The sequence below is a fragment of the Pan troglodytes genome, chromosome 4 (assembly GCF_028858775.2).
Source record: "Pan troglodytes isolate AG18354 chromosome 4, NHGRI_mPanTro3-v2.0_pri, whole genome shotgun sequence".
NCBI lineage: Eukaryota > Metazoa > Chordata > Mammalia > Primates > Hominidae > Pan > Pan troglodytes.
In genome coordinates this window covers 118,182,415-118,197,036 of record NC_072402.2, presented here as the reverse complement: position 1 = coordinate 118,197,036, position 14,622 = coordinate 118,182,415, and the positions used below count along the sequence as shown (strand labels likewise).

General features: G+C 37.2%; 1 protein-coding gene across 7 annotated transcripts in view; it reads right to left on the bottom strand.

The window, feature by feature from the left end:
* PRR16 (proline rich 16) overlaps positions 1-14,622 on the bottom strand; it is a 388,847-nt gene that overhangs the window by 351,844 nt on the left and 22,381 nt on the right. The window contains exon 1 of one of the 7 annotated variants that reach the window (XR_010156988.1): positions 279-2,245. The exons of 5 other annotated variants lie outside the window; for them this stretch is intronic. The gene's annotated coding sequence lies outside the window, so the exon portion shown is untranslated. Of the gene's footprint in view, positions 1-278; positions 2,246-14,622 lie in introns of those variants that run through there. One more of the 7 variants, XR_008548074.2, reaches the window with a different exon arrangement.

Here is a 14,622-nt window from a genome sequence, read left to right as displayed (position 1 = left end):
GGTAATATTTCAAGTGCTCAATATCACATGTGGCTAGTAGCTAGTATACAGCATTTCCACCACTACAGAACATTCTATTAGAGAGGGCTGCTGTCGAATATCGTACTTATTTTCTTCCTCACACAAAAAAAATGTATTTCATTCCCCTTATGGTAGTTACCTCAAATGAAAAATTTTACATAATCTGCCTTATTCATGGTACTTTGCGTTGTTTCTATCTGTTATTTTGTTTAATATAAACCCCCATGAGAATGCACTTTCCAATACACTAGACTCACAATTTGTTGATGTTCTATATTTCCAATCTCCTTTACCTCTGTGTTTCTCCTTAAATAAGCCAGAACTGCTCCATCTCTGAAACTTCATTGTCTCATTCCCAGATCACATATCCATCTTCTATCTCCCATTTCCTTATGTCCATCTTACTTGGTATTTGAACTTATTAAGAACAGAGCACAGCCATAGACCTATTTTACATGATTAAGTAACCGCTCTCTCTCTCAAAATAGAAAGAATTTTCTGGCCTGGACTCCTGGATGCTATCACTTGAATGGAAACTCTGCCAAACACCTCAAGTGGCGCCCATGAATAGTATCATCCATGCCAGTTTAATTGTTTTAGGGCCTGCATTTTTTCTTTTCTGTCTGTGTTCTGTCTGATGTTCGCTCTACTTTCATTCTACCCCTTTGAAGTTGAACATACATCAAGAATTTTGAAATATAATCATGACAGTTACTGAAGCCTTTTAATCCTCTTCTCTTCTCCCCACCTACTTGAATTCCTATACTCTGTCTTCTACCCACGTGCCTATAGCAGAATCCAGAAAATTGACCATAACTCCTTCCAGTCTACCATACAACACATACAACTGGTCACTAAGTTTTGCCCTTTCTGCCTTCTAAATGTCTCTCATATCAATTCTCTCCTCTCCAAACCTCTCAAAACAAATTTGCTGGTGGCATTGGGAAGGGGGATTGGTTGACTAGAATTAGAAGTTGTTCCTGGAACAGATGAGGCTCCAAAAGGGTAATTTGGGTTTTTAATGAACTTCCAGAAGTCTTCTAGAAAAAAAGGACATAGAGAGAATTTCAGATCATGAGACAACAGGATCAATAATTTGTAAACATGTAGAGGCAAGTTGGAAAGGTATAGCCCACAGCTTCTTGAAGCTGTACAGAAAGAAGAAAATAAGCTATTACAGGCAATGAAAAGAGCATTTTGTGGAGAGATTTTGCAATGAAAAATCTATGCATGATGGTAGCCAGCGGTGAACGACGGTGATGGTTGTGTAGAATACAGCAGCTGTCTCAGAGGGAGCAGAAGCCTTGGTATTAAAACTCTTGTTTCAGTCTGTGACATAAAATTTTGCCAACTTTATCTGCACAAACTCTCAGCACCCAACTTCCTGCCTAAGGCAAAGGAAGACTATGTGTAGAATAGCATCCCTTCACATCTCCTAATCCCTGTTGCTGCATGGGAGGCTGGTGGCTGCAACAGCTGATTGTGAACTTTTCCAGCAGCACTTGATCCTCTGAGAGATGTTGGGGGAAACCAGGAGTAGGACAAAGTAGTAGAAGACATCCAAAAAATAATCCTTGTCCCTTAAATCCTCCATTATCCTTGTTGAGACAGAAGGAAGTAGGTGAAGAATTTTCAGCATCAGAGCAGCTATAGTGCTAACTTCTTAACATGATTCCTATGCTGGTGGCCTGGAGATATGAACTTTACAGGGCCATTTCTGTAGTTTTATTGTTTCTACTATAATACAAACTCCTTGAAGACAGGGTGTATGTCTTAATAATAATTACATACTCTCTGATAATGTATTTAATGAAATCTCACTGTTTGTGATTTACAGAGAATATTCAAGAGGGCATTCTGTCATCTGCGAGAATACTGCATAGAAATTAATTTAGTAATTAGCTCTCCTATGTAATTTATATTATATTTTATATTTCCTTCTCTTTTCAAAGTTACTCTCAAGATAATAAAATCTGACATCCACAATATTTTAACACCAGTAGTGGTTTATAGCATTTATAATATATTTAGTCAAATCTCCCTCACTCTCTCTGTACTCCCATTCATATATATCACACACCTTTATGTCATAGAAGCACAGAATTAGAAGTCAACAAGAGTCTATTATACTATCCCACACTTTCAGGCAGGCTTGAACTTATAAGAACAGAGGCAATATGTAAAGGTTATTACATTTAAGCATTGCTGTGGAAACTTAGCCTCTGTTGCAGCTGAATATATATATATATTTTATATATAGTATATATACGTACTATATAGTATATATAAAAAACTATATATATTTATGTATATAAATATATATATGTGTATAGATACACATATATATGTGTGTGTGTGTGTATATACACACACACACACACATATATATTCACCAGGTCCATATTTACTAGGAGGTGTTGGCAAAAGATACTTGTTCTACTTCTAAAGACAAAAAGCATTTGAATGGCAAAATTTGAACACTTAACCTTGATGAATTAATGGAGAAAATAGGCCATTTTCTCCATATGTCCATTTGTATGTATGGCAGCCTCATATAACTTTCTAACTCTTCATGTGTTTTCTTTTTCTTTATCATATTGATCAATCCCTGACATCATTTTATATATTCACTTTTTATTGTCTATCCCTTCCATTAGAATAAGCTCTGTGAAGGAAGCACCTTTGCTTTGCTCAAAATTTCCACCATCTGGAATAGCACACATATCTGGTGCTCAAGCCATATTTGAGTGGATGAATGAATACATGACATATAATCACTTTTCTTCGAAGACAGGAATAGTTTTTTTTTTTTTACAAAATGTCTTCCATATGACAAAAATTACATTAAACACTTTATGCACATTTTCTTCAATGCCAATAAAATCTTGAAAATTAGACAATATTACATTCATTTTAAAGAAAAGACAACTAATCTCAGAGAAGGTGAGTTGATTGTGAAAAATCAAAAGCTGGTTAGAGGCGGGCTAGTTCTGGCATTACAGCATAAAGATCTCCATGGATACACTCCCCAGTCAAACTGGCAAACATTATTTTTATAAAACAAACATTTAACTTTCTAGGGTTGGTTCTAAGATCATAGAACAAATGAAGAAATATTTATTAAAGAAAATATACTAAACTTCTCTATGGCATTTGAATTAAGCCCCCACTCCTTTCATTGTCTCTCCCTGGTCTGGAAGAAGGAAACTCCACCCTAGGCTGGTGCAGCCAAGAACAGAGCCCTCTCCATGCAGCTCCCAGCTAGGGAGGGGAAGGCCCTCATTCCTCATCCTTCCCCCAGATTTCTGATGCTGAGGATGTTTTAGGCAAGTACCACCAAGGGATGGCAGTCTTCTGGGCTCCATTCTTCTGCAAGGCCCCACTGGAGGGATAAAGGCTCTACTTTGGGTATGCCACAGCTAAGACTACTGGACACTGATTGTCCTTCCCCTGGCTCATATTATTTTTAAAATTAATTACATTATTATCAAAGCAATTACTATCAACTCTCTTAACTGTTGTTTATGGTATTCGCTGAAAAAAATACTTAGATAGTTAAATTTAACAAGGTTAATTTGAACAACAAAAAAAGATTCTAGAAGCAGGCTGCTTCCAACTGAAGATGGTTCAAAATGCCCGTGCCTACAACATGAGCAGCAAACTGATTAGTACAGTTTGGCCTTTGCCTTATTTGGGCAAAATTTGGCAGCTTTCTGTTTGAGATCAGTGAGACTCAGCTGCCTAATTATAAGGATATACTACTAGTTAGGTTACAACTCGTTTAACCATCAAGCTAAGGTACAGCTCATTGTGTATGGAGGCCACTTTGAGCCAAACTGAATTTAACGTATTTATATCTGCATTTCTAATTAATAGGCTTATACTGTTATTTCACGATTCATCAATATTACAGATGACCCCTTTACTTCTGGCCATGATGGATGATGCTTTAACTTGTCAATACTCTCCTCAACCCCATAATCTCTCCAACCTCCTCCTACATAGTTATAACTTGTACTTTCTTTTTTTTAGTAAACCACTAGTCACTGATTACATTACATGATTATGACTATGCAGGTGTTTTTGTTTACTGATAAAACAACTAAGATATGAAATGTATTTTTCCATTCCTGTTTCTCCATTTTTTTCCTGGAATTGATGATTGCCAAATTGATTTATTCACCTTTTTTAAAAAGTCTATCATTTTTTCCAAATGTGGAAAATTTTTCACTGCATTTATTGTTGCCATTTATATACTCAAGTACATTATTTCTATTTTTTCCTCCCTTGATTCTTCAAATCCAATTAAATTCATTTCTTTCTGCACTTGCTATGCATTTGTCCATTTGGGATGTTTCTTTCTCATTGTCTTGGAAATTAGTTTTTTCAGTATCCTTTAATGAGTTGCCTTTTTCCTGGATCCTAAGTCTATCATTTTCTTAATTTAATGCTCCATTTGGCTACAGTACATCCTCTGGAAATGTCCTAAAAATGCATGCATAGCAGACACATTTTTAGTCCTTGTATCTATGTCTTTATTTTGCTACAACAGGTGAATAAGAATTAACTTGGAATTCTAGCATAGAAACAATTTTTCCTCAGAATTTGGATGGCATTTTTATGCTATCTTTTAAATTCTGAGGTTGAATACGTGTTGCCGGTGTGTACGATATTGATATTTCTTGAAATATCTTAGTGAGCCTGAGCCTTTTTCTTTTCTTTTTTTTAGTATTTAACATTGTCTCTAACATATTGTATTTTATTTTTCAAAATTATATAATGTAAGAACAAGCAATCGTTTTTAAAATTAAGCCCCAAATAGATGACTTCAATCCCTTCTAGTTTATCCCAGAGTATCTTACAATTTTTTTTTTTTTTTTTTTTTTTTTTTTTGAGACAGAGTCTTGCTCTGTCGCCCAGGCTGGAGTGCAGTGGCACGATCTGGGCTCACTGCGACCTCTGCCTCCTGGGTTCAAGCGATTCTTCTGCCTCAGCCTCCTGATTAGCTGAGATTACAGGCATCTACCACCATGCCCGGATAATTTTTGTAATTTTTTTTTTTTTTTTATATATACTTTCAGTTCTGGGATACATGTGCAGAACGTGCAGGTTTGTTACATAGGTGCATATGTGCCATGGTGGTTTGCTGTACCCATCAACCCGTCATCTAAATTAGGTATTTCTCCTAATGCTATCCCTCCCCTTGCCCCCCACCCCACGACAGGCCCCGGTGTGTGATGTTCCCCTCCCTGTGCCCGTATGTTCTCATTGTTCAACTCCCACTTATGAATGAGAATATGTGGTGTTTGGTTTTCTGTTCCTGTGTTAGTTTGCTGAGAATGATGGTTTCCAGCTTCATCCATGTCCCTGCAAAGGACATTAACTCATTCTGAAGACATATGTCTTTAGTTTCAGTATTTTTTCTTGTATAAGCCTTGTTAGTATTTTTCCATCCTTTTTTTCTGTTACTAAAAATATCATATTTCATATGTTGGCTTTCTTGGATTGGTCCTGAACCACTTTCTTATTTTAAATATTTTGATGCATACTCAAATTTCTAGGCAATTTCTCTGATTTTATTTTCCAAAACTTCTATTGATATTTTTCTTATGTATTTAATTAATTAATTTATTATTTTGTTGTTATTGAGACAGGGTCTCACTCTGTCACCCAGACTGGAGTGCAGTGGCACAATCTTGGCTCAGGGCAACCTCCGCCTCCCAGGCTCAAGCGATTCTCCTGCCTCAGTCTCCTGAGTAGCTGGAATTACAGGTGTGCACCACTATCGCCTGGCTAATTTTGGTATTTTTAGTAGAAACGGGGTTTCACCATGTTGGCCAGGCTGGTCTTGAACTCCTGACCTCAAGTGATCCACCCACCTCAGCCTCCCGAACTGTTGGGATTACAGGCGTGAGCCACAGCACCTGGCCTCTCATGTATTTTAAATGCTTAGAATCGTGTTTGTGCTCTCTGATTTTTATTTTTCCTTAGAATTCTTCTCTAGTTTCATAAATGAACTTTATATCTCTATGATGATATCTAGAGCTGTACTCTAGCTGTACTTTATGGTTTTTTTTCTTCTTAATATCTGTTTTGGTCTCTTTCATGTAGGAGGCTTCCTTCAAATGGATGGTAATTTTTATCTGTCTACTCATATTCAAGAATGAAGTAGTAAAAAGTGGCTAGTTACTCTGAGTACAAATGTACTTTGTTGTCTTTTGCATTTTTATTCAAAGTGTGACTCATGGACCAGCAGAAATGCAGAAGTATTAGAAATGGTGAATCTGAGGCCATACCCCAGACCTAATCAACTAAAGTACGTATTCCAGTAAGACCTCAGGTTCTTGCTATGTGCACATTCAAGTTTGAGATGCACTGATTTAGTTCATTTCACTATAATGATCATAAAATCAGGCTTTTCATTATCCCCATCTCATTTATCAATATTAGTAGGTATTTCTTCCCTGGGACCCTTTAGTTTCTGTCATTTTCTTGATTTAATAATTTTTTCATTTTGAGGGGATGGTGGTGGAAAGCAGTGCATGCTGGCTTCCGGATTCTGGGAATTAAGATAGTAATGGACTCCAAACATCTACAGAACTTTGCTTTTGACCAATCCCTGTTTTTAGTTCCACATATTCCTCGCACTTTGTCAATTTGATAGCTCTAAGGTTTTAGCTTTTCTTGAGTTATTTAGGGCAAATTGCCTTACTTGTCCTTTTATGCCTCCCTGAAAGTTCTTTGGTTTTAACTTCCTCCATTTTGTTAAGTCAATTATGATTCTCCATTCTATTATGTTGTCTGTGCTCCAGTTCTTTTTCTTCAATGTAATAAAGCCATTGCAAAAACTCATTTACTGTCATTGAATTGAGTATTTGAAAAGAGAACACATAAACACCAATGGTCAATGAGGGATGTAATTTTGAAGCAGTGGAGGAGCAAGTGTTGGAGTAAGAAGGCTCTGAATAAGAAGAGAGAAGGCTGCCCAAGGGTTCCAGGGAGATGGTTGGCTGGAATATGAGAGTAAAGGAAAGACACTGAAAAAGGAGCTACTAAAAATAAATCACCGGCTTTGCTATTTTTGCCTGCTTTGGTCCTAATGTCAGGTGTCAATCCTTGCATCAAGCAGAATCCTTGTTAACTTAAGAGAGAGGAGAATTTGGGTTAATGCAGGTCACTTTGCCCCATTGCCTCTAACTGTTCAAAGAATAAGACCTCTTTGGTGTCACTATGTGTTGTAAATGCTCCTTGGCCCTTGTATATTCTAGGAAGGTGGCTGAATTTTTCTTTTATTAGAGAACCCTGAGACAGCCACATCAGACTCCTAGTTATTCCAGGGGAAATGGTGGTGTTAGAAGCTTCCAAGCAGGAAAAATGTTTTAGTATCTTTAGATGAGCAGAATGGCAAATGTGGTAAATGGGATTTTGAATGCAAGTCTATAAACTTGTTCCATGCAGCATTACCCCAGTAGATCCTCCTTGAAAAAAGAGTTCTGGATCAATTCCATTAAAGGCCGTTAGCACTGAAAAAAATCAAGTTTACACCCAGTATGCTTACCAAAATAAACACATTAGACTGTGGAACAAATGTAACCAATCCAACCAAATTTTTATTTTTCCTGGTGTTAACTTCTTTGATGCCTTAAGCAAATATCAGATAACAAAACAATTTTTTCCAACTTTGCTTGTCCCAAACGTATATTTTATCTAAAAGTTAATGGTTATTCTGGCATGTGTTCTATACTTAAATAATTTGGGGGAAGTTAGGCATTTTCTCTAAAAAATCCATAATGCATGTGAGTACATTAAAAAGTTGACAATTCATTGGAGAGAAAAATGTGCAAGCTTAACATAGCATTTCCAAATCCTATGTGATCATAGAACTTATTTTTTGACAAAATTTCTATTAGTATTTCATTGAACTAATGGTCTGCAGAAGATACTTGGAGACCACGGCTTAGTGGTCTAAAGTTGAACAAGACAGATATCTGGCTCATGCAAGCCACCCTGTGTCCAAGATTATGCACAAATAGACATGATGGCACCAAAGACTAATCTTTCAGAACATTTGTTCTTTTAATATGGAACATGAATCTCAACCATCTAAATATAATTCTTGCTTTTACCAGACAAAATATTTTCTGCACCTCACTGTAGTGTAACATTACTGGTGCTATTTTAATTGCCACTTGATATCATTGCAGAGGCAGCTGGTTATGTTTAGACTGTGACAGAATTGACAGAAGTTGCATTTGTGTAATATAAATTGTAATTCTCTGAAGTTTTCATTTATGTTTTAAAAGTGCCATGCACTTCAATAAGTGATAGATTTCTCAAGGTATTTGAGAGTCCAACAATCTGGTTTTAATTAGATAAAATGTAGATTTAACTTATGTGTAAATTGAAAGGTAAACAAAAATAACTATGTTTTATTGGCTCAGTTATATTCTATGTAGTATTACAAGGTTATTGCAGATTATAATTTTAGATTAAGTTCATCAAGGTCCAGTGTGCTAATGTGGCTTCCTATTGGATGCACTAGAATTTGTATCCCTGATATACACAATAAATATAACCATCAAATAAAGCAAAAACAGCTCGAGGATTGAATTCAACTGTATTATGTAGTAATGAAATGCTAGTAAGGAAATTGGAGTTAACAGCACTGAATCACTCTGCTAGACATATATTTTGAGCTATTTTTTCTAGTATAATTTATGGATGTGTTTTCATTCATCACATTTGTTCTATTTCTTCTTGTGACCAACTGAATGAATAAAATAAGTCTGATGGAGATTCAGGGTGTGTTCTATGATTATTAAAACCATTCAGCTAACTTGTTTGAGTCAGTGTTATATCACTAATTAGCACTTTATTACCAAATAAATTAATGAGCTACAATATATGGTTTCATAGTGCATATAATATAGAAGTTCTTAGTGTTGTTCTATTTTTAACATGGAAGCTAAATGGATGCTAGGAAATCTAAAAGCACTGTGTTCAAGAGAAGACTGTATTCATGACTATAATGATAATGCTAATATGAATAATGGCCTACTGTTATTATAAAACCAGTCTTAGGCTACTTTTAGAGCAATTTTAGGTTTACAGCAAAATTGAACAGAAGATACAGAAATTTCCCATTTACCTTCTGCCCCTATGTATGCATAGCCTTCCCCATTATAACCATTCCCCACTAGAGTGGTACATATGTTACAACTGATGAATCTGCATTGACATATCATTATCACCCAAGATTCCACAGTTTATTTTAGCATTCACGTTTGATGCTGTACAATCTGTGAGATTAAACAAATGTTTAATGACATGTACCACTGTAGAATATTATACAAAGAAGTTTCCCTGACTTAAAAGTTCTCTGTGCTCTGCTGATTCATCCCTATCTTCTCTCTAATACCTGGAAACCACTGATTTTTAAAAACATATTTATTTATTTTAATTGACTGATCTTTTCACTGTGTCCATAGTTTTGCTTTTTCCAGAATGTCTTATATTTGGAATTATACACTATGTACCTTTTTCAGATTGGCTTCTTTCACTTAGTAATACACACTTAATTTTCCTCCATGTCTTTTCATGTTTGATAGTTCATTTCTTTTTAATGTTGAACAGTATTATCTTATCTGTATGTATCAGTTTATTTATCCAGTCACATAGTGAAGGATATCTTGGCAACTATGAATAAAGCCTCTATAAATATCTGTGTACAAGTTTCTGTGTACTTATGTGTACACATCAATAAATACCTTGGTACAAATTTTTGTGTACTTATGTGAAAATGTAAGTTTCAATTCTTCTGGGCAAATACCAAAAGTGTGATTGCTGGATCATATCATAAGAGTATGTTTAGTTTTTTAGAAACTACTAAAATGTCTTCGAAAGTGACTATATTATTCTCATTCCCAGCAGGACTGAATGAGAATTCCTGTTGCTCCATATCCTTACCAGCATTCGATGCTCTCAGTATTCTAGATTTTGGCCATTCTAATAGGTGTGTAGTGGGACCTCATTATTGTTTCCCTTTGCATTTCCTTGATGACATACGATGTGGAGTGTCTTTTTCTATGTCATCTGCACATCTTCTTTGGTGAGGTGTCTGTAAAGGTCTTTGGTCCATCTGTCAATCAAATTGTAGTTAAAAGTTCTTTGTATGCCCAGAGTTTCAGGACTGAAAACTACCCAAATAATATCATTATTGCATAATTTACTTTTTGGCCAGTGAAGTAAAAGAGACCATTCATGACTTTTTCTTAATTTTCCAAATGCCATATCTTAAAACCTTGCTTAAGAAATTTCTTCCTCTTAACCACACACCAGTCAGTACTAAGCTCTAAGAGGCTGTTGGAACTATGATAGTTTATTGGAATGACCTAAAAATAGAAAAAGGATCCTGTTTCAATGACATGTCTTTAATTCAGTCCTAGCATAAATAAAAATAATTCTCATACCGGAATAGATATAAAGTAAATCTGGATTTCTCTATAAAAATACGAAAAAAAATATGAAACACATTTTATTAACTAATTAAACCACTAAAAAACAGTTTTGGCTGTTGGCCTCCATGGCAGCCTGTGTGGTTCTAGGCCTAGCCTCATTCTCCCCTCAAAGTGGGGGCTGCCTTGCCTGTTCCTCCATCCCCCGTTACTTAGCAACATTGGTGGCACCCCATAAGTGGTGACACAGCCACATGAATTTGCACAGTTCTGGAGGGTGAGAAGTCCAAGATCAAGGTAACGGCATTCGATGTCTGGTGAAGGCCTTCTGGTTGCATTGTCACATGGCCGAAGGGATGAAAACTATCCTCACATGGCAGAAGGTGGAAGGGCAAAAAAGGACCTAAGCTAGGCCTTCTAGCTCTTTTATAAGGCACTAAACCATTCATGAGGGGCCTGCTTACCCAAACTCTGCCACAACTCTTAATGCCACCACAATGAGGATTAAGCTTTAACAAGAACTTTGGAGGGGACACATTAAAATCACAGCACTAGGGGAGCAGCTGCTGAATAGAAGCAGCCCTGCTCTGCAGCTCCCACCAAGAAGGGTCAAAACTGCGAGTAAGCTCTGCGTCTTCAATTGAGGAACGAAGATTCTCTCACTGGGAGTGACTCAGTGGTTGGTGTGAATCTCGGAGAATGCAGAACAGCAGGGTGGAGCGAGGGCCCACACGGGAGTTGCACGGGGGAAAAGGGAACTCCCTTCAGCAACCAATGGAGACGGTGAAGGATTGTGCTTCCCCTCCTTGAAATCATGCTTTTCCCATGGATCCTTGCAACCCATGGATCAGGAAGTCCCCTCCTGAGCCCACTCCACCATAGCCTTGGGTCCCAAGCACAAAGATGTAGAAACTCGCCATAGGAGGACGGGCAGCTGTGGCATCATGGATCAGTAATCTTAGTCTTTTCTGCCTCTTGGTACTGGAGAGTCAGAGGAGCCCAGATGAGGAGATTTCCCCCAGTGCAGCACACCTGCCCAGCCAAGGAGCAGCCAGACTGCTTATTTAAGTGGGTCCCTAATTCTGGTCCTCATGACTGAATGAGACCTCCCAACAGGAGTCTCCAGGCACTGCATAGAGGGGTGTTCTGGCTGGCACCAGGTCTGTGCTCCTCCAGGACAGAGCTCTGAGAGGAAGGAGCAGTCTGCTGTTTTTGCTGCTCTGCAGACTCCACTGGTGATATCTCCAGGTGTGGGAGAGACCCAGGAGAATAGGGTCAGGAGTGGACCCCCAGCAAACCTCAGCAGCTCTACAGAAGAGGGGCCTGACTGCTAAAAGAAAAACAAGCAGAAAGCAACAACACAAACATCAAAGAAAAAGACCCTACAAAAATGTCATCCAAAAGTCAGCAGCCTCAAAGATCAAAAGTAAATAAACCCATGAAGGTGAGAAAAAAATCAACACAAAATGCTGAAAACTCTAAATCCAGAGTGCCTCTTCTCCTCCAATTGATTGCAACATGTCTACAGCAAGGGCACAAAACTGGGCTGAGGCTGAGATGAATGAATTGACAGAAGTAGGCTTTAGAAGATGGGTAATAATGAACTCCACTGAGCTAAAGGATTATGTTCTAACTCACTGCAAAAAAGCCAAGAGCCATGATAAAATATTAGAGGTGCTGTTAATCAGAAGAACCAGTTTAGAGAGGGACATAAATGATCTGATAGAGATGAAAAACACAACAAAGGAACTTTATAATGCAAACACAAGTGTTAATAGCTGAATAGACTAAGCAGAAGAAAGGATATCAGAGCTTGAAGACTATCTTGATGAAATAAGACAGGCAGACAAGATTGGAGAAAAAAGAATGAAAAGGAACCAACAAAAGCTTTGAGAACTATGGGATCATGTAAAAAGACTGAACCTATGACAGATGGGGTACCTGAAAGAGATGGGGAGAATGGAACCCAGTTATAAAACACACTTCAGAATATCATCCAGGAGAACTTCCTCAACCTAGCAAGACAGACCAACATTTAAATCCAGGGAATCCAGAGAACCCCAGTAAGATACTCCATGAGAAGATCAACCCCAAGACACATAATCATCAGATTCTCCAAGGTCAAAATGGAGGAAAAAATGTTAAAGGGAAGCCAGAGAGAAGGGCCAGATCACCTATAAAGGGAAACCCTTCAGACTAACAGCAGATCTCTTAGCAGAAACACTACAAGCCAGAAGACATTGGAGGCCAATATTCAACATCCTTTAAAAAAAGAATTTCCAATGTAGAATTTCATATCTGGCCAAACTAAACTTCATAAGTGAAGAAGGAATAAGATCTTTTTAAGACAAGCAAATGCTGAGGGCATTTGTTACCACCAGGCCTGCCTTGCAAGAGCTCCTGAAGGAAGCACTAAATATGGAAAGGAAAAACCATTACCAGCCACTACAATAAAACATACTGAGTACACAGACCAATGACACTATGAAGCAAATACATAAACAAGTCTGCAAAATAACCAACTAGCATCATGATGTCAGGATCAAATTCGCACATAACAATGTTAAACTGAAATGTAAATAAGCTAAATACCCAAATTAAAAGACGTAGAGCTGCAGGCTAGAAAAAGAGTCAAAATCCATCAATGTTCTGTATTTAAGAAACCCATCTCACGTGGAAAGGCACACATAGACTCAACATAAAAAGATGGAGGAAAATTTACCAAGCAAATGGAAAACAGAAAAAAGCAGGGGTTGCAATCCTAGTTCCTGACAAAACAGATTTTAAACCAAAAAAGATTAAAAAAAAAAAAAAAAGAAGTGCATTACATAATGGTAAAGGGGTCAATTCAACTAGAAGAGCTAACTATCCTAAATATATATGCACCCAATACAGGAGCACCCGGATATGTAAAACAAGTTCTTAGAGACCTACAAGGAGACTTAGACTCCTACACAATAATAGTGGGAAACTCTGGCACCCCACTGTCAGTATTAGGCAGATCATCAAGACAGAAAATTAGCAAAGATATTCAGGACTTGAACTCAGCTCTGGATCAAGTATACCCAACAGATATCTACAGAACTCCCACCCAAAACAACAGAATATACATTCTTCTTGGTGCCACATGGCACTTACTCTAAAACTGATTACATAACTGGAAGTAAAACACTCCTCGGCAAATGCAAAAGAAGTGAAATCGTAACAAACAGTCTCTCAGACCACAGCACAATCAAATTATAACTCAAGATTTAAAAATTCACTCAAAACAACACAACTACATGGAAATTGAACAGCTTGCTTCTGAATGACTCCTGGGTAAATATGAAATTAAGACAGAAATCAAGAAGTTCTTTGAAATCAATGAGAACAAAGATACAATGTACCAGAATCTCTGGTACACAGCTAAAGCAGTGTTAAGAGGGAAATTTATAGCACTAAATGCCCACATCAAAAAACTAGAAAGATCTTAAATTGACACTCTGTAAAAGAACTAGAGAACTAAGAGCAAACAAACCCCAAAGCTAGCAGAAGACAAGAAATAATCAAGATCAGAGTGGAACTGAAGGTGATAGAGACATGAAAACCCCTTCAAAATATCGATCAATTCAGGAGCTGGTTTTTTGAAAAAAATAATAAAATAGACCACTAGCTAGACTAACAAAGTAGAAGAGAGAAGAATCAAATAGACACAATAAAAAATGATAAAGGGGTATCACTACTAACCCCACAGAAATACAAACAACCATCAGAGAATATTATAAACATCTCTATACAAATAAACTAGAAAATCTAGAAGAAATGGATAAATTCCCGGACACATACAACCTCCCAAGATTGAACCAGGAAGAAAATGAATCCCTGCATAGACCCATAACAAGTTCTGAAATTGAAGCAGTAATAAATAGCTTACCAACCAAAAAAAATCCCAGGACCAGATTGATTTACAGCTGAATTCTACCAGAAATATGAAGAGGATTTGATACGATTTTTTATTCTGAAACTACTCCAGACAATTGAAAAGGAGGGACTCCTCCCTAACTTATTCTATGAGGCCATCATCACCCTGATACCAAATCCTAGCAGCACAGATACAACAATAAAAGAAAACTTCAGGCCAATATCCCTGATGAACATTGATGCAAAC